The sequence below is a fragment of the Pongo abelii genome, chromosome 10 (genome assembly GCF_028885655.2).
Source record: "Pongo abelii isolate AG06213 chromosome 10, NHGRI_mPonAbe1-v2.0_pri, whole genome shotgun sequence".
Lineage (NCBI taxonomy): Eukaryota > Metazoa > Chordata > Mammalia > Primates > Hominidae > Pongo > Pongo abelii.
The window spans coordinates 88,894,394-88,914,916 of record NC_071995.2 but is presented as its reverse complement, the minus strand read 5'-3'; positions in this window follow the sequence as shown (position 1 = coordinate 88,914,916).

Sequence of the window (20,523 nt, the reverse complement as noted above, 5' to 3'; positions counted from 1 at the left end):
AAAATAAAACATGTATGGTTGCCAGAAGCATAACAAAAAATATTTAAAGTATGTACAAAGGAAGAAGAAAAAATCCATGAAAGAGAAAAAAAAATAGAAAAGAAATACACAGGGGAAGGAAAGAGAGAGAACTACGAGGAATGCAAGGTCTTGAGGGTCAACAAAGATGGAGACTTTGAGCAGAAAGGGGAAAATCAATGATGTCAAAGGCAGTACAGTATATGTCTATTGGATTTGGCAATTAGGAGATCATAAATGAGTATAGATTCTGTAATGCAGCAAGAGGAGAAAGCAGAAACAGTAGTTCAAGAAGGAAATAGGAGCTTGGGAAGTAGAATTTGTGTGTAGTTATTCATAGCGTGGAAAAAGTTGGATGTGAAAGATAGGAATAAAATTTTAAGAGAACTACACACTGATTCAAGAACAGAGAATTTTTAAAAATTGTTTTCAGGAAGAAGTTTTAAACATTGTTGAAGGGAAATAACATTTAGAATGTAAGATATTGGAGATTCAGAACAAACAATATAATGGATGAAGTAAGATTTTGGAATATATGCAAAGGAATATTATCAAAGTATAGTATAACATTTGGCCCGGAATTGAATCCACTATTCTATGTGCTTGGACAACAAAATGTTAAGTATGTGTATGACATAAATTCTTCTATATGGAGGGAGAATGAAGTTTAAAGAGACCAAACGATCTCCTGATGAAATGGGAGGCAAATCTTCTGCTTGCAAGGGAACAAGCTGGGCATTAAACAGGAAGCTTGGACAGAAGAGGTACAGCTTTACAACAGAGGAGGTACATGTTAAAGTCAGACAAATGAATAGCAGTGCCAGCTGAATTTGATTATCATAAACCTGTAGTGCTACTAGAAAAGACAAAGTAAAATACATAACTAATAACATAAATTAATTCAAACCAATGTGAGAAAAACTGGAGAGGCTCTATAGGTATCATTTGCTTTTAACCTAAAATTTTAAACAATATAGCCCATAGCCCATATCCCAGACACAGCCTACCTTTGCAATTGACATAAATTTTAATAAGTGTTATGTAGAACCCATTCATTTTCTCCTAAAATTTGCTTAGATAAAATTATCTCTTTGAACCTGAAATATAAGGGGGTTTCTTCATGCTTTTCACTATCATCCAAATTCTTTCCATCTAGAGCAATAACAACTTTGTTGAGCAAATAATGTAAGTGGCACACAGTGAGAAGAGAGATTAGAACAAGATGTGGGTCTATCATAAAAATATATTTCCCGAATTCCATTATAACTTATTTAGCTAGTATTTAATCAAAGTGTTTTTTTTTTCTTTTTGCTTTTCTCTGAAATTCCTTTATTTGAAGTTGAATTTTGTTGCAATTATTGTTTTGTGTTTTCTCCAAGTAATGGTCTATAATTACCCTCAAGTGAATTAGCAAAACTGAAAGAAACTATTTCATGTGTTCTTCTGGTTGAATGAGTCTTTTCTTTCTTGCTCTTTCTGTGAATGACAGCTTGTTTCAGGTGCCAAATGAACTCAATTTGTGAGACTTTATTTTCTCATTCCAAAGACATTACAGGAAAATATCTGTGATTCCTTTTTCTTCCTTTCTTTCCCCTTGGTGAACATCCCAATGTCATAAATCTCAAGTTTATCTATAAAATAATGCTACTCAGTTTATTTTTCTTTGGATTTCCAATTTCTGTTCTGACTTTTAATCTGTATGATTCAGAATTTGGCAATCACAATGTGTGTAATATGCCAGGAAAATCATCTGTTTAGACCAATATCGTTTTTACAAATTTTAATATATAAATTACAAATCCCATCCCAATTAAGAAATCTTAAGCAAAGAACATTTTAGTTAATGCTATTAAATGAACTGGCATCCATCTCCCAATAGTTAATGGAATAATACATTCTGCTCACAATTATGCTTTCCTATTATCTAATGGGTTTTTTTGGTTGTTGTTGTTGGAACATCAACATGTTACTAAAAATAACAAGACTTGAGAATAAAATTCTAACAAGCAAAAACCTAGACATCAGCTAAATAAATAGGACATTAGGTTCAAAACAAAAATGGTAATATTAGATTAGCTTACTAACTTGCCAATTGCCACACACATGTGGTGAGCCCAATAAATGGTGTAACTAAAGGCTTATAAAAATATTATTGGTTACATATTGATCATTTCACTCAATATGATATTAGCTATGAACTTCTAATTCTAGAAATGTCCACTAAGAAAAATACCTAGCTGGCATGCATTAAAATGTTTCACTATTTTATGTCTATAATATCTTCTGAGCTCTCAAATTCTGTCATACAGCAGTATTATTACTCTAGTTTGCAAATACCAGAGGCATATGCCTATTTTCAAAAATCTATTTTAGGAAAGTATTACAAAAAATTAATAGTTAAAAGAATTTCATCAAGATTTGATGAATATTGAGCTATTTCTAGTTGGAACAATCTAGGGCATAGCCAGGTCTTAATTGTGTAGATAACGTAAATTCTATAAAACCACTATGTTTTAATATAGAATGTCTATATACATCAATGTGTTGTATATCAATGGCAACTGGAACAAAGGCTGGCAGTGTTAGTTTCCTTTTCAAAAATAAAAAATGGCCTCAAGAAAAGTAAAGTAACTTGCCTGACTTGGCACAATAAGTAAATACCTGGAACTCATGCCTCCTGAAAAGAGCATGAATCAAATAATATGACTTATCGAATAAGAGTATAGGTCTCATGACTTCAAGTATGGTGTAATCCAAGATAATCAATTGCAGTTATATATTTACTGACCGTGTCATTACAGTTTACAATATATGCTAAAGTTTAGGAATAAAATAGTGAGAAAAACAAAACAAAACAAAAAACCCTTATTTTCAAAGAATCTGCACTAAAGGGAAAGATATTAATTAATTATTGAATTAACAAATAGCAATTTACAACCTAATCCAAGTGTTAAGGAGGTCAGGAACAGGATTGTTTAAAGTAAATGTAATGACTGGCTTTGGCTAAGGCAGGAAGGCTATTGAGGACTGCTTGTCCTGATATCTGTAACATGGATAATTTGATGAAGGTAAGGATATTTAGGTTAGTGTTTGCCCAAATATCTGGGTAACATGGCCTAGTCAAGTTGACACATACAGTTTATCATCAAATCACCCATCTAATTTCTAGATTTCTCAAATATTAACTTCTCATTGCCAATGACCTACCAGCTCCAATTATGTATCTGATCTATAATCACATTCTGAACCTGAAAATCACCAGGCAGGATCTATCCCAAAGTCACTAATTTAAATAGGCCACATACTGACCAAAGTCCCTTATTATGTCAGCTTGTATGTTCAAGTATTTTTATGGTAACAGTTTTTAGATGAAATAAGAATCTTCAGGACTTTGATTCTTACTCTTTCCTCTATCAGTCAGTGCTCTCTCTTATCCATCTTGGATGTCATGGTCAAGTTCTTAAATTATTATCTTGTAAAAATATTAAGCAACATTGTTTTTCTATCTAAAAATGGGTAAGTAAATAAATAACAAGAAATAAATGAAGGTAAGATGGGTGGCGGACAGAGGAATTCATTCCTGAGGGGAAACAGCATGTGCAAATGAGCTGGGGCAGGAGAGAACACAGATGATTTGAAGTACTAAAAGTGCAGAGTAGTTGAAGAAGAAAGAACTAGAGAAAGAAAGGTTTGAGATGAATATAATGCAGTGGCCACTCATGCAGGGCCTCTCACGCAGCATCAAAGATTTAGATGTTGAGGAATGATATTACTAAGATGGCAGATTAAGGGTTACCAGCCCTAATCCTCCCCCAAAAAGAAAAAAAATATAGAGACAAATGGCTATTCACAAGCCAAAATAGCCCAAAGAGGACTCAATGGCTCAATAAAGAATCTACAGCAACACAGTGAAGCAAATTAAAAAACGGAGAATATCCACACAGAAAAAAAAAATCACTGGTGAGACTGGCATACCTCAGATGCCAGGAGATAGCTAGCAGCAAAGGAGAAAGGTAGAGGCTATTGGTATGAGCCAAACAGCAGAAACTACTATGGTCTCAGTGGCCTTCTATACAGAGAACAGTGACATCTTTTGCCACTGTGGTAACAAATAACCATTCTCACTAGGAACACCAAACAGGGAGATGTGGCTCCACACCCCTCCTTTGTCCAAAAGCAGTCACTGTTGAGCCACTTTGAAAAATGAGCCACAACCATTCCCAGCTCCTTGTATGCCCCAACCCTGGAGCTGTGGCCACTCCATAAATGTCCATACTCCAGACCCAGGCTCTGTGGCTTACTGGAACTGCTCCTGTCTCAGACATCAGACACATTGTGAGAGTGAGCTAGTTGAACTCCAAGCCCTAAAGACAAGATCTCACTGTATGTGCCTACATCCTGAGCACTGGCTCAGCTGCCATAGAGAGGTAACCACTGCCCTGCCCCTGGGGCCAGTGTAACTATGCAAAGGCCCATGCTTCCATTTTCAGCTCCTCATCTACTCCACAAGCAACCGTCTCACATGCTGTTACGAGCATGGTAATAGAAGTGACTACTCGCTGGATATAAGAGCCATTACTGCCCCCAGTCCTAAAGCTGTAGTTCCTCCACACATGCTCATGCTGAGAGTTTAGCTCTGTGGCCATTCCACAGGCACCACTAATTAGACAATGGTACCACTGCCACCCCAAGCAGCCCTGCAAACCAGACCTAGTGCCATAAGGATTCCTTCAGCCACAACGTTTTCAGTGGGAGAAAAAGAGATTAGGAAGAACTTAGCCATTGTCACTAAAGGCCCTAAAAAACCCTTGCTACCACTGCAGACACCCACAGCATTGATCACTGAGGAACCCTGCAATTTTTATTCACATTGATATCAGCTAAAATAGCTGCACAGAGACTACAGAACAGATCCCCTACTTGTGCCAGAAACACTGCACCTTACCCAGCAAGTGCCCTCATGCTTATTATAACCTCCATAGAAGATAGGCTTTGGAGAAAGCCTGGAAGAAGTGATTGCCCCATTATATATGCACAAATCAACAAAAGGCAACAAGAAACAACAACAACAAAAAAAATCAAAAGTGATATAACACTACGAAAAAGCCCACACAATTTTTCAGTAGCTGACCCCAAAGAAATGGAAATATACAAACTGTTTGACAAAGAATTCAAAATAATTATTTCAAAGAAGCTCAGCAAACCTGAAAAAATAGAGAAATAGTTCAAAAAATTAGAAAAGCAATATGTGTCCGTAAATTTAACTAAGAGAATGGAATTATTGTTATTTTTAATTTAACTAATTAATTACTTTTTTTAAATAGAGTCTCACTCTGTCACCCAGGCTGGAGTGCAGTGGTGCAAACTTGGCTCACTGCAACCTCAGCCTCCCAGGCTCAAGTGATTCTCCTGCCTCAGCATCAAGTAGCTGAGATTACAGGTGTGTGCCACCACACCTGGCTAATTTTTGTATTTATAATAGAGATGGGGTTTCACCATGTTGGCCAGTCTGGTTTCGAACTACTGGCCTCAATTGATCCACCCACCTTGGCCTCTCAAAGTGCTGGGATTACAAGCATGAGCCACCATGCCCGGCTGAAATTACGTTTAAAAAGATAAATTTTGGAGCTGAAAATATGCAATAAATATTTTTTTAAAAAATGCAGTGAAGAGTATCAACCACAAAATTGATCAAGGAGAAGAAAGAATCTGTGAACTCACAGGCAACTTATTTGAAAGTACAGTCAGAAGAATAAAATGAAAGAATGAAAAAGAGTGAAGAAAACTTACAGGACTTACAGGACAGCGTCAAAAGAGCAAACTATCAAATTGTAGGGGTTTAAGAAGTAGAAGAAAGGGACAAAGGTGAAGAAAGCTTATTTAAAGAAATAACAGCAGAGGACTTTACAAATCAGAGGGAAAAATATACATGTTTTCAGATACAGGAAAGTCAAAGGTCTCCAATCATATTCAAACCAAGGAAGACTACATCAAGACTTATTATAATCAAACTGTCAAAAAAAAACAAACAAAGAGAGTATCCTGAATGCAGCAAAAGAAGCAAATAATGTATAAGGGAGTTTCAATAAGACTAGCAATGGATTTCTCAGCAGAACTTTAAAGGCCAGAAGACGGTAGCATGATATGTTAAAAATGCTGAAGGAAAAAACTGGCAAAAAAGACTGTATCCAGCAAAGCTGTTCTTTGGGAATGAAGAAGAGATAAAGAAAGTCCCAGACTAACAAATGCTGAAGAATTCAACACACCAGACCTCTCTTATGGGAACTGCTAAATTAATTTCTTCAAACTAAAAGAAAAAGTCAATAATTTGAACATAAAAATACATGAAAATATAAAACTCAATGGTAACACAGTCAAATTTAGAATACTCTAATAATGTAATAGTGGTGTGAAAAATCATGTATATCGATAATATGAATGTTAAGAGGCAAAATGATTAAAAATAATAGCTATTATAATTTGTAAAGATATGCAATATAAAATAATGTAAATTATGACATCAAAAATATAAAATGTTGGCAAGGAGAGTAAAAGTATAAAGTTTTCTATGCAATCATAGTTGCTATTACCTTAAACCAGCCTGTTATAACTGTAAGATTATTTATGAAAACTTCATGTTTACCAAAACCATAAGTGTAGTAGGTAAACAAAATATAAAAAGTCAGGAATTATAGCATACCACTAGATTAAATTACCTAATAATAATGGAAGACATCTTGAGAGAAAGAGAGGATATAAAAAATGACCAGAAAACAACTACCATAATGGCAATCATAAGCTCTTATCTATTAACAATTACCTTGAATGTAAATGGGTTAAATTCACCAATCAATGAATGAATAGCTCGATGACTATAAAAGGAAATGAGACCCAACTATATATACTTTCTCCAACAGACTCACTTAAAGGACACACATAGATGAAAAGTGAACAAATGAAAAAAGATATCCCATGTGAATGGAAATGAAAAGAGAGCAGAAGTAGCTATACACACATTAGATAAAATACACTAAGTCAAAAACTATAAAATGAGATTTAAAAGTCAATCCATAATGATAAACAGATCAATGTTTCAAGAAGATATAACAATTGTAAATATGTGTGTACACATTATATCACCTGAATATATAAAGCTGATATTAATAGATCTGTAGAGAAAGATATACTGCAGTATAAATTTAGTTGGAAATTCCAATACCCCACTTTCAACAATGGAGAAAATATTCAGCTAAAAATTCAATAAGGAAAAATTGCACTTGAACTACACTTTAGACCAAATTGACCTAACAAACATATACACATTCCATTCAACCACAGCACAACACACAATTTTCTCAAATGCACATGGTTTATTATCCAGGGTAGATTATATGTTATAATGCAAAGCAAGTCTTAACACATCTAAGAAGGTTGAAATCATAATAAGAATCCTGTCCAACCAGATGATATAAAACTAGAAATCAACGTTACAAGGAATTTTGGAAAATTCACAAATATTTGGAAGTTGAACAACATATTCCTAAACACCAATGGGTCAATGAAGAAACTTAAAAAGAAATTGAAAAATATCTTGCGATGAACAAAAATGGAAACACAACATACCAAATGAGGGGAAGCATGCAAAGCAGTTTCAAGGGGGAAATTTATAGCAATAAGCACCTACATCTAAGAAAAACAAAGAAAAAAACATCCCAAATAAATGAGCTAACATTATACCTTAAAGAACTAGAAAATGAAGAACAAACTAAGCCCAAGTTAGTAGAAAAAGGAGGAGGAGGTAAAAAAAATCAGAACAGAAATAAATGAAAAAGAGTCTAGAAAAAGAGTAGAAATGGTCAATAAATCCAATACTTTTTTTCTAAAGAAAAAAATGTCAACAAACTTTTGGTTAGAGGGCCAGGGGTGGGATTCCATGGTTTGCTTGTGTCCTCCAAAGTTCATGTGTTAGAAACTTAATCCCTAATGCAACAGTGTTAAGAGGTGGGGATCTAATAAGAGGAGATTAAGTCATGGTCAATTTCTTAAAATGCTCTCTTGTAAAAATATTAAACGACATTAGTTTTCTATCTACAAATGGAAAGAAAGAAAGAAAGAAAGAAAGAAAGAAAGAAAGAAAGAAAGAAAGAAAGAAAGAAAGAAAGAAAGAAAGAAAAGAAAGAAAGAAAAAGAAAAAGAAAGAAAGAAAGAAAGAAAAGAAAGAGAAAGAAAGAAAGATTAATGAAGGTAAATGGGTGGTAGGCAGAATAATTTATTTCAGAGGGGAAACAGCATGTGCAAAGGAGCTGGGGCAGGAAAGAACATAGATGATTCATAGATGGATTAATGTCAGTATCACAGAAGTGCATTAGTTATTGCAAGAATGGGCTTGATATAAAAGCCAGTTCAGTCTCCTCATGCTGTCTTGCTCTCCCAAACTTTCTTGCCCTTCAGCCATGGGATGACACAGTAAGAAGATCCTCACTAGATGTGGGCCCCTCAACCTTGGACTTTCCAGCCTTTATAATTGTAAGAAATATATCTCTATTCTTTATAAATTTAAAAAAATAGAGGACAGACTCAAATAGATAAAATCAATAATGAAAGAGGAGACATTGCAACTGATTCCACAGAAATACAGACTACTCATAAGATACTACTATGAACAATTAGTGCCAATAAATTGGATAACCTAGAAAATGGATAAATTCTAGACAGCAACAACCTATCAAGACTAGGGAATCATAAAGAAATAGAAAATCTGAACAGATCAATAATGAGCAAGCAGATTGCATCAATAATAAAAAGTCTCTCACCAAAGTAAAGCCTAGGATTTATTGGATTCAGTGCTGAATTATACTAAATATTTTAAAAAGAACTAATAACAATGTTTCTCAAACTATTTCAAAGAAAATTGAAGAGGTGAGAACACTTCCAAACTCATTGGTTTTGTGGACAGCATTACCCTGATAGCAAATCCATAAAAGAATACTACGTGAAAATAAAATTACAGGCCAATATCTTGATGAACACAGATGCAAAAATCCTTTACAAAATACTGGCAAATAATATTCAACAGCACATTAAAAGAATAATTCATCATGATCCAGTGTAATATATCCCTAGATGCAAGAATAGTTCAATATATTCAAATCCATAAATGTGATGCATTACATTAATAGAATGAAGGAAAAAAACCACATGTTCATCTCAATGAATGCACAAAGAGAATTCAATAAAATTCAACATTCTTTTATGATAAAAACGCTCCAAAAATTAGGTATAGAAAGAAAGCACCTCAAAACAACAAAAAGGGCCGTATATGACAACCCCATATTTAGCCAGAGCAATTAGGCAAGAGAAAGATACAAAAAGTATTTCAATAAAAAAGGAAATATTTAAATTACCTGTTTGCAGACAACATAATTTTATATATAAAAAATCCTTAAGACTACCTAAAAACTGTTAGAACTATTAAGCAAATTTAATAAAGTTGAAGGATACAAAATCAACATACAATAATCAATAGTGTTTCTACCCACTAACAATGAAATTTCAGAAGAAAAAATAAAAAAGCAATCCTATTTATGATAGCTACAAAGAAATAGTAAGGTGCTTAGGAATAAATTTAAGCAAGAAGATGAAAGATCTATACACCAAAAGCTATAAAACAGTGATGAAAGAAATTGAAGATGATACAAATAAATGAAATGTTACCCTGTGCTCATGGATTGGAATAATTAGTGTTATTAAATTGTCTATACATCTCAAACTAATCTACAGATTCAATGCAATCTCTGTCAAAACTCCAGCTTTATTTTTCACAGAAATAGAAAAAAGTCTTAAGATTTGTATAGAGCCACAAAAGATTTCAAATAGTCAAAGCAATCTTGAGCAAAATAAAAAAGCTGAAGACATCATGCTACCTGATTTCAAAATATAACACAAATCTATAGTAATCAAAACAATGTAGCAGTTGCATAAAAACAGACACATAGGCCAATGAAATGGAATTGAGAGCCCAGAAATAAATCCATGTATTCATGGTCAATTAATTTTGTACAAAACTGTCAAGAACACATAATGGGGAAAGGACAGTTTCTTCGAAAATTTGTTTTGAGAAAATTGAATATCCACGTGCAGAGGACTGAAAATAGACCCTCATCTCAAACCACATACAAAAATCAATTCAAAATGGTTAAATACTTAAAGATAAGATCTGAAAATGTAAAACTACTATAAGAAAAGCTCTACAACATTAGTCTGGGCAATGATTTTTAGGATATGACTCCAAAAGCACAGGCAACAAATTCAAAAATAGACAAATGAATTACACTGAAATAAAAAAGCTTCTGTACAGCCAAGGAAACCATCAACAGAGTAAAGATACAACTTATGAAATGGGAGAATATATTTGCAAACCATATATATGAAAGACATTAATATCAAAATATAAAAGGAACTAAAACAACTCAATAGTAAAAAAAAATTAATGTTCAAATAGACTGATAGACATTTCCCAAAATAAGATATACAAATGGCCAACAGGTATAGGAAAAAAATGCATCACTAACTATCAGGGGCATGCAAATTAAAACCATATTGAGATGTCATCTTACACTTGTTAGAATGGCTTTTATCAAAAAGTCAAAGAACAAGTATTGGTGAAGATGCAGAAAAAAGGGAGCCCTCTTACACTGTTAATGAGAATGTAAATTAGTAAAGCCATTATGGAAAACATCATGGATGTTCTTCATAAAATTAAATATGAAACTTACCATATGATTTAGCTCACCCACTACTCGGTATATACTCAAAGCAAATGAAATTATCAGCTTGTAAATACATCTTCAGTCCCACATTCATTGCAGCATTATTCACAATAGCCAATCTATGGACTCACCCTAAATGTTCATTGGTGGATGAGTAAAGAAAATGCAGTATGTATACACAATGGAAAACATTCAGCCTTAAAAAAGAAAATGAAACTCTTGTCATCTGTAACAATTTGGATGAACCCGGTGAACATTATGTTAAGCGAAATAAGTTAGGCACAGAAAGACAATGCTGCGTGATCTTACTTACATGTGTAATCTGAGAAAATTGGACCCATAGAAACAGAAAGTAAAATGACGGTCACCAGAGGCTGGCGGAAAGAGGGTGTTAAGGAGGTGTTGTTGGTCAAATGATACAAAATTTTAGTAAGAAAAAATATATTCAAAAGTTATATTGTATATCATGATGACTACCATTAATAATATTATAATGGTATACTTGAAAATTGCTAAGAGAATAAATTTTAAGCAATAACATCACAAAAAAGTAAGTTATGGAGGTAATGCATGTGATTAGTAGCTTGATTTAGCCATTCTGCAATGTATACATGTATTAAAACATCATGCTATGCACCAAAAAATACACATAATTTTACTCGTCAATTAAAAATAATTTTAAGAATTTTGATTATTGAATATAAGGATATTTGTAAGTCATTGTGGAGTAGTAAATGGTGACCATGGCATGATTGGATTTTGAAAAGGTAACTTTTCAGCAAAGAGAATAAACCTGATAAGGACAAGTGTGGATTTTGGGAGAACATTTGACAATGAGTTAAGGTGTCCAGGTATAAAGTCTGGGACAGGAATGGTTTTGGAGATAAAAAGAAGAGGATATATTGAAGGGTTTGCTATTTTTAAGATTACTGTTGACAAAACTTGATGATTCATTAGATATGTAGTTGAGAAATGAGGATGTGTCAAGACTGATGGCAAGGGTTGTGCTATCCAGCAGATAGTTTTGAAGAAGTAATTGCATGAAGATTACTCTATAGCTGCATGTGTATTTGGGAGAGTAAACAAAGTGGTTAGACAACCTACAATAGTTGCTCACGTTCATATAGTACTTACTATGGACAAGCACTGATTCAAAAAGCTTATATTCATTTAGTCTTCCCCAAAACTGTATGAATTAGGACTACTACACCTATTTTAAAAATGAGGAAATTGAGGCACAGAAAATTGAGTAACCTGCTCAAGGACCCACAGCTAAGAAGAGATAGAACTGGAATTTGAAATCAGGTTGGTAGGTCTAGACTTTGTCCTCTTAAATATATGAAATATACAGTCTTTGTACAGAATCCTCACTTTCAGAATAATTTAGTTTCATTGTCAATTCCTGAAATCTTTTGCAGAGGCTGATGAGCACAATTCTTCCAAAAAAACAAGGTGTTATATTTTAGAAGACTTTATTGCTGTCCAAGTAAAAAGTAGATTTACCCTAGCTCTATTTTAGGCCTAATGAAGTTGCCAGAATAAATAGATGCATATTTAGTAGTATTAGATAAGCTTTTTACATATTAAATTTGTTGCAATTCAAGCAATTCAATTCAAGTCACTGTGGTTCTCCTAAATCTTTTGACATGTTAAAATATATTTTAAATTACAATGAATTCAAATCTTTAATTATAGCTTCAAATTATATTTACAGTTTCAATTTATGTTGGCTGAGCATCAGACACTACCCTAAGTCTTACTTCATGTGTATGTTAAGTCTGGTTGGTACACACCAATCATGACTTATCTGCATACTCAGTGGGTCATATTGTACTCAGAATAAAAAGGCAAGAGACTCCTTATTTATTGGCTCTTTAGTAAATTAACAATAGATACCTAGGAAGAAAACCTAAAAAATCCAAATGATTTGATCTGGGTGTTTGTCCCAACCAAATTTCATGTTAAATGTGATTCCCAGTGTTGGAAGCAGGCCCGGTAGGAGATGATTGGATCATGAGGGTAGTTCCCTCATTAATGGTTTAGCACCATCCCCTTGGTGATTAGTGAATTCTCATTTAGTTCGCACAAGATCTGATATTTACAATTCTGGGACCTCTCCTGTCTCCCTTTCTTGTTACCACTCTTGCTATGTGGTGTGCCTGCTCTGGATTGATTTTCCTCCATAATTGCAAGCTTCCTGAGGCATTCACCAGAGACTGAGTAGATGCTGGTGCCTTGCTTGTGCAGCCTGCAGAACTGTGAGCCAATTAAACCTATTTTTCTTATAGATTACCTAGCCTTCAGGTATTTCTTTATAGCAATGCAAAAGTAACAAAAATGGCCCAATAGAGAAAATTGGTATCAATTTTTATGGCTGTTGCTATAAAGATATCTGATGATATGGAAGTCCTTTTGGAACTATGTTATGGGCAGAATCTGGAGGGGTCTGAAGAAAACAGAAAGATGAGGGAAAGTTTGAAACTTCTTAGAGACTTGTTAAGTGGATGTGACCAAAATGCTGGGAGAAATATGGACAGTGAAGCCCAGGCTAATGAAGTCTCAAATGGAAATGAGGAACTTACTGGGAACTGGAGCAATAGTCACCTGTGTTATGCCTTAGCAAATACATTGGCTGCATTGTGTCCACATCCTGGAGAATTGTGAAAGTCTGAACTTAAGGGTGATTACCTAGGGTACCTGTTGAAGAAATTTCTAAGCAAAAGCATTCAAGAAGTGGTGTGGCTGCCTTTAACAACATAAATCAAATGTGGAAGCAAAGGAATAACTTAAAGTTGGAACTTATAATTAAAAGGAAGAGCATAAAAGTTTGAAAAATTTGTAACCTGGCCATGTGGTGCAGAAAGAGAAAACACTTTCAGTAGGGAACTACAAGCAGGCTGTGGAGCAATCACTTCCTAGAGATTAGCTTAACTAAAAGGGAGGCAAGTGCTAATATCCAAAACAATGAGAAAAGGCCTTGAAGCCATTTCAGAGATCTCGGAGATAGCTCCTCCCAGGAAAGGCCCAGAGGCCTAGAAGAAAAGAATGGTTTCAGGCACCAAGATCTGGTTCCATTGCCCTGCTAAGACTTGGGACACTGTTCGCTTCTCCCAGCTGCTCCAGATGAAGCCACAGCTCAAAAGGCTTCATGTGCAGTACAGGCCACCATTCTGGAAGTTGCAAGCTATAAGTCTGGGTGGCTTCCACAAGGTGTTAAGTCTGCCAGCACACAGAATGCAAGCATAAATGAGTGTGGGTAGATTCCTTTTAGATTTCAGAGGATATATGAGAAAGCCTGGGTACCCAGGTAGAAGCCTGCCACAGGATCAGAGCCCTCACAGAGAGCCTCTACTCTAGGGTGGTACAGACAGGAAATATGGAGTTGGAGCCCCCAAACAGAGCATTCACCAGGACACTGCCTAGTGTAGCTATGGGAAGGGGGCAGCTGCCCTCCAGACTTCAAAATGGTGGTGCTATGGGTAGTTTGCACATTGAGCCTGGAAAAGCCACAGGTATTCAACTCTAAACCATGAGAGCATCCAAAGTGTCTGGACCCTGCAGAGCCACAGGTACTGAGCTGCCCAAGGCCTTGGGAGCCCATTCCTTGCATCCGTGTGGCCTGGATATGAGACATGGAGCCAAAGGAGATTATTTTAGAACTTTAAGATTTAATGTCTGCTTCACTGAGTTTCAGACTTCTGTGGGGTCTGTTACCTCTTTCTTTTGACCAAATTCTCCCTTTTAGAATGAGAATGTCCACTCAATGCTGCTACCACCATTGTATCTTGGGAGTAAATAACTTGTGTTTGGTCTCACAGGCAGAAGAAACTCATCTCCTGATAATATTTTGGACTAAGGACTTAGAATTTTGAGTTAATGCTGGAATAAGCTAAGACTTTGGGGCACTATTGTGAAGGCATAATTCCATCTTGAAATGTGAGAAGAACATGAGATCTGGAAGACCGGGGTGAATCCTTCATGAATGGTTTAGCACTACCTTTTGGGTGATGAGTAAGTTCTCACTGAGTTAGTTCACATGAAACCTGATGTTCACAACTATGGGCCCCTCCCCCTCCTTCCTCTCTTGCTCCTGCTGTTGTTATGCCTGGTCTTGCTTCACCTTCTGCCATGATTGTAAGCTTCCTGAGGCCTTTGCCAAGAGCTAGCAGATATTGGTGCCAAGCTTGTATAGTTGGCAGAAATATGAGCCAATTAAACCTCTTTTTTTTATAAATTACTCAGCCTTTAGGTATTTCTTTATAGTAGCACAAAAATGGACGAACATATTAGGATATAAAATTAAGCAATTGGCACTGTAATTTAGGATTTGAATTATAAAGATATTTTAGTGGCTCCTTTCTCTTCCTCCCCTTCCTCCTCCTTCTTTAATATTCTTAAAATCATTTTTTGTCTTATTTTTAAAAAGAAACTTTTAGCATAATATATTAGTCTGTTCTTACACTGCTATAAAGAAATACTCGAGATTGGGTAATTTTTCATATGACTGGGGAGGCTTCAGGACACTTACAATCATGGCAAAGGGCACCTCTTCACAGGGTGGCAGAGAGTGAAGAATTAGAGCTGAGTGGAGGGGGAATTCTTTTATAAAACCGTCAGATCTCATGATAACTTACTCACTATTATGAGAAGAGCATAGGGGAAACTACCCCCATGATTCAACTACCTCCCACAGGGTCCCTCCTACCATGTGTGGGGATTATGGGAACTACAATTCAAGATGAAATTTGGGTGGCGACAGAGCCAAAATATATCATTCCACCCCTGGCCTCTCCAAAATCTCATGTCCTCACATTTCAAAACACAATCATGCCTTTCCAACAGTCCCCCAAAGTCTTAGCTCATTCCAGCATTAACTCAAAAGTCCAAGTCCAAAGTCTCATCTGAGACAAGGCAAGTCCCTTCTGCCAATGAGCCTGTAAAGTCAAAACCAAGTTAGCTACTTACCAGATACAAGGAGGGTACAGGAATTGGGCAAATACACTCATTTCAAATGGGAGAAATTGGTCAAAACAAAGGGACTATAGGCCCCATGCAAGTCCAAAATCCAATAGGGCAGTCATTAAATCTTGAAGCTCCAAAATTATCTCCTTTGACTGTATGTCCTGTGTATCTTGGCCCTTTTTATTCATGGCTGGGATGACTGGGACACAGTCTCAAGGCTACACACAGCAGCAGGGTCCTGGACCAGGCCCAGGAAACCAGTTTTTCCTCCTAGTCCTCTGGGCCTGTGATTGGAGGGATGCTGCAAAGGTCTCTTACATGCTCTGGAGACATTTTCCCCATTGTCTTGGTGATTACCATTTGGCTCCTCATTACTTACTCAAATTTCCTCAGCTGGCTTGAATTTCTCTCCAGAAAATGAAGTTTTCTTTTCTGACACATTTTCTGGCTGCAAAATTTCCAAACTTCTATGTTCTGCCTCCTCTTGAATGCTTTGCTGCTTAGAAATTTCTTCTGCCAGATACCCTAAGTCATCTCTCTCAAGTTCAAAGTTCCACAGATCTCTTCTAGGGCAGGAACAAAATGCTGCCAGTCTCTTTGCATAGCAAGAGTGACTTTTACTCCAGTCTCAAAAAAGTTTCTCATCTCTCTCTGGGACCCTCTCAGCCTGGACATCATTGTCCATATCACTATCAGCATTTTGGTCAAAGTCATTCAACAAATCTCTAGGAAGTTCCAAACTTTCCCACATTTTCCTCTTCTGAGCCACCCAAATTGTTTCAACCTCTGCCTGTAACCCAGTTCCAAAGTTGCTTCCATATCTTTGGGTATCTTTACAGCAGTGCCCACTCTCTGTGGTACCAATTTATTGTATTAATCTGTTCTTACAATGCTATGAAAAGGAACCCAAGACTGGGTGATTTATAAAGGAAAGAGGTTTAATTGATTCTCAATTCCAAATGGCTGGGGAGGCTACAGGAAACTTACAATCATGGTGGAAAGGGAAGCAAACATGTTATTCTTCACATGGTGTCAGGAAGGAGAAGAATGAGAGTTGAGGAAAGGGGGAAGCTTCTTACAAAACCATCAGATCTCATGAGAACTTACTATCATGAGACTAGCATGAGGGAAACTGCCCCAGCAATTTAATTACCTCCCACTGGGTCCTTCCCACCACATGTGGGGATTATGGGAACTACAATTTAAGATGAGATTTGGGTAGGGACACAGCCAAACCATATCACATAACCACAAGTTTATCCTTCTGGAAATGGCAATGCCCTGGTTTTGCTTTTTTTCCTAAAATAAATATTCTGATTCCAGGAGAACTTGTACTGCACAGAGGCAATATGTGACTAGTAGTCATGATTACAGAAAGCTATAACTTTATCTTTGAGAAGAAAAAATTGTGCTTTAAAGCTTTTAATAGAAAATATTTACTTTTTAATTACTAAGTTAATTTTTTAAAGTTTACCTTTAAGTTTGAAAAATACAATAATTATTTTTTGTTTGTAACCTACTATGTGCTGAATATTTTTTAATATAAAAGTATTTAAATGTAAAAATTACTTTAATATATTATTTTAGTTAATCTTCAGACATATTATTACTCCTCTGTTTTAAAAATGAGGCAATTTAAGCCCAAGGAAAGCAAATATCTAGAGCACAGGTGGAAAGAAATAGAGCCAGAATTAAAAGCCAGTGCCCCAGCTGTCTCCAAAACCATCAATTGTAACAAATACACCATAAAACGGAGAGTGAAAAATTTTCCACATGAACTCAGTTCTAAGATGGATGTTTTCTACACTTTAACAGTTCTAAAATTGTTGAATACTTTAAAAAGACACAATTCATAATTTGGGCCACATTCGGTGTCTCATGTCTGTAATCCTAGCACTTTGGGAGGCTGAGGTGGGCATATCACTTGAGGTCGGGAATTTGAGGGCCATCTGGCCAACATGGTGAAATGCTGTCTCTACTAAAAATACAAAAAATAACTGGGCATGGTGGTGCACACCTGTAATCCTAGCTACTCAGGAGGCTGAGGCAAGAAAATCTCTAGAACCTGGGAGGCAGAGGTTGCAGTGAGCTAAGATCATTCCACAGCACTCCAGCCTGGATGACAAGAGTGAAACTCTGTCTCAAACAAACAAACAAAAAGTCACATTTTATAATTGATTTTAAAATGTCCAGTTACCATGTTTAGGGGTAAATTATGACTTTCAGGTCACTACATTTGTATAGACTTGGCCATGTGTTATTTATAAACAAATTCAATGGAATTGTTTCTATAACTTCAAATGATACTGTAATTTAACTTAAAATTGTAATTTAACTACCAATTAAAATGTCTTTTAAAAGATTACATTAAGATGCAGCTCTACAATAAGAAGCTGTTGACTTCACTGAGGTTGCCTGCCACACTCAAGGCAAAGCAATCAAAGGCGAAAGAAATTTCTAAAACTGAACAGGTTATAGAAATTTAAATCTAAACAGTGACTGACTCATGCAACTTGAAAAGTTACTACTTATGCAATAAATATTTCTATATCAAAAGCTGACTTCAAAAAGAAACTGTTATTTCCTAGGGTACCTAATCTAATTAAAGAATATAAAAGTACAAATTTACCAAATAAGTCAAAATCATGGATCTCTTAGATTTTATTTAACATGAAGATATACTTGAAAGTATATCTATTCTTATGAGTTAGGCAGAGAAAGATATGAGCATACTTAAGAGTTCAAATGTGTGGGATGTAATTTTTAGTATGGAAAAATGAGTTAACAGAACAGGTAGGCAAAGAAGTTGAAATCCAAGAAACTCTCCTCAAATTTCACTTTCTGGTTTTCAGACTTTGAGAAGTGGCAGTAAATGGAAACTTGATTTTTTGACCACTTTACACGCAGAGAAGATTGTCTCTTACAAGATTGACTTCAAGAACTCAATAGCCTTCATAAAAGGTCCATAACTTAATAACCTTCATTGAATCTGAAATATACAGAGTTTAGTGTTTCTTCCTGTAGCCTAAATGTGTGATCTGGGAGAAGAATACAAACAGCAGAATCAAGATGCTGTCCTTTTTCTGAGTCCCTTACTAATTTTTAAAAAGGAATGTTTTGAAAAATGGGTGGAAATATGGCAAAGTGTCACAAAATTAAGTTTTTTTAAGTACCAAATACTTACACATGTGCACACAATGGATGGATGCTAGACAAGAGAGAGTAATGGGGACTCTGTTGAGCTTGTCCACATAAAGGGAATCAGTTCTACTCTGCATCATGCAATTATTGCTAGTTCAAAAACTGGGACCAGTGATGACACATTTCCCATTTTATGGCTCACTTATTTTTACCCAATTCAGAGAACTTTTAAATGCAGAATATGGTGTTTTAAAATATTGATTCAACTAAGAAAACAAAAATAAAGGAGAAAAGAAAAGAAAAAAGGAGTACTTTCCATGAAAACCAAACCAAACCAAACCTGCCAACCAACTGTGGGCCTCCTTTTGCCATTTAGTAAGATATGGTATAGAATTTGGGGGATAAAATTCTACAGTTAAAGAGTTTGGAGAGGCCAAGGGGAAGAAATGCTGAGTTGGAAAACTAGGCACTTAAGAGGAATTCTGCTTATTTCACACTTTGCATTAGGGTTTGGAGTGTACTGAGGTTTAGAGGAGGATAATGTCAGCATTATCAGGAGAGGAGGGAAATAGAAGGAATCAAGAGCAGATACTAGTTAGAGCCTACAGAAATCCAGGGTCAAGTCACTGAGGGGAAAGCCTATATATTCTATAGCATTGTACCAGTGAGGAAAAACTATTGTCATGGAATCTAGGAAAAAAACAAAATGATAATCTTAATGAACAAGCTTCTGTATTAAACCTCTATGTCTTTCTACAAATCCAATGCTTAGAAATGTCTTCCAGATTGTAAGTAAAATTTTGTGGGCAGAACTCTTAAGTTAAAAAAAAAAAGAAAGTAAAAGAAAAGACATCCACCAATTGCACTGACTGGGGTTCTTCCATCTTTCCTCTATACACATTAGTGAAAATGTATCACTCTGCTGGGTACCCTGCCAACTAAACCTTGTGAGTCACCTTTGAGAAGAGCAAATCCTCAAGCTTCCTTAATCCTATCTCTTTTCCACAATTCCCTCAGAGAAAATCATACTTGATTTTGTTGTGTTCTACGTAATTTACCTTCATCCTAAAGAGTTCCCCTCTCTGCTGTCTTAGGTTCCCCTGACACATCTTTGAAAACAAACAATAAATATTAATTCCATGTGGTTTTGACTCCTCTATTTCATATTGCATTCAGGATAATGTATAGTCTAATATTATTTATAATAATAAAAAAGAGCACCATGATGGTTTCCAGATGTTTTCAACATTTAAAAACAGAGTTGATTCTAACACCAGGATTATAGGCATTAGGATTGAGCCTAATGCCCAGAAAGCTACAATAAATATCCTCTATTTCATCTTTTCCTAAAATAAAAATTTCTGAATATAAAATAATGCCTGTTGACTATAAAGTACTCAAATAGACATTTCTGTAAAGAAGACATAGAAATAGCCAATTCGCATATAAAAAGAGGATCTTTAATTATATCATAGAAATGCAAATAAAAACTAAAATGACATACCACTCATATCTGTTAGGATAGCTATTATTTTAAAAAATGCTGAGTGTTGGCAAAAATGCAGAGAAATTGCAACCCTTATACACTGTTGGTGATAATGTAGAATGGTATTGCCACTGCGGAAAAGATATG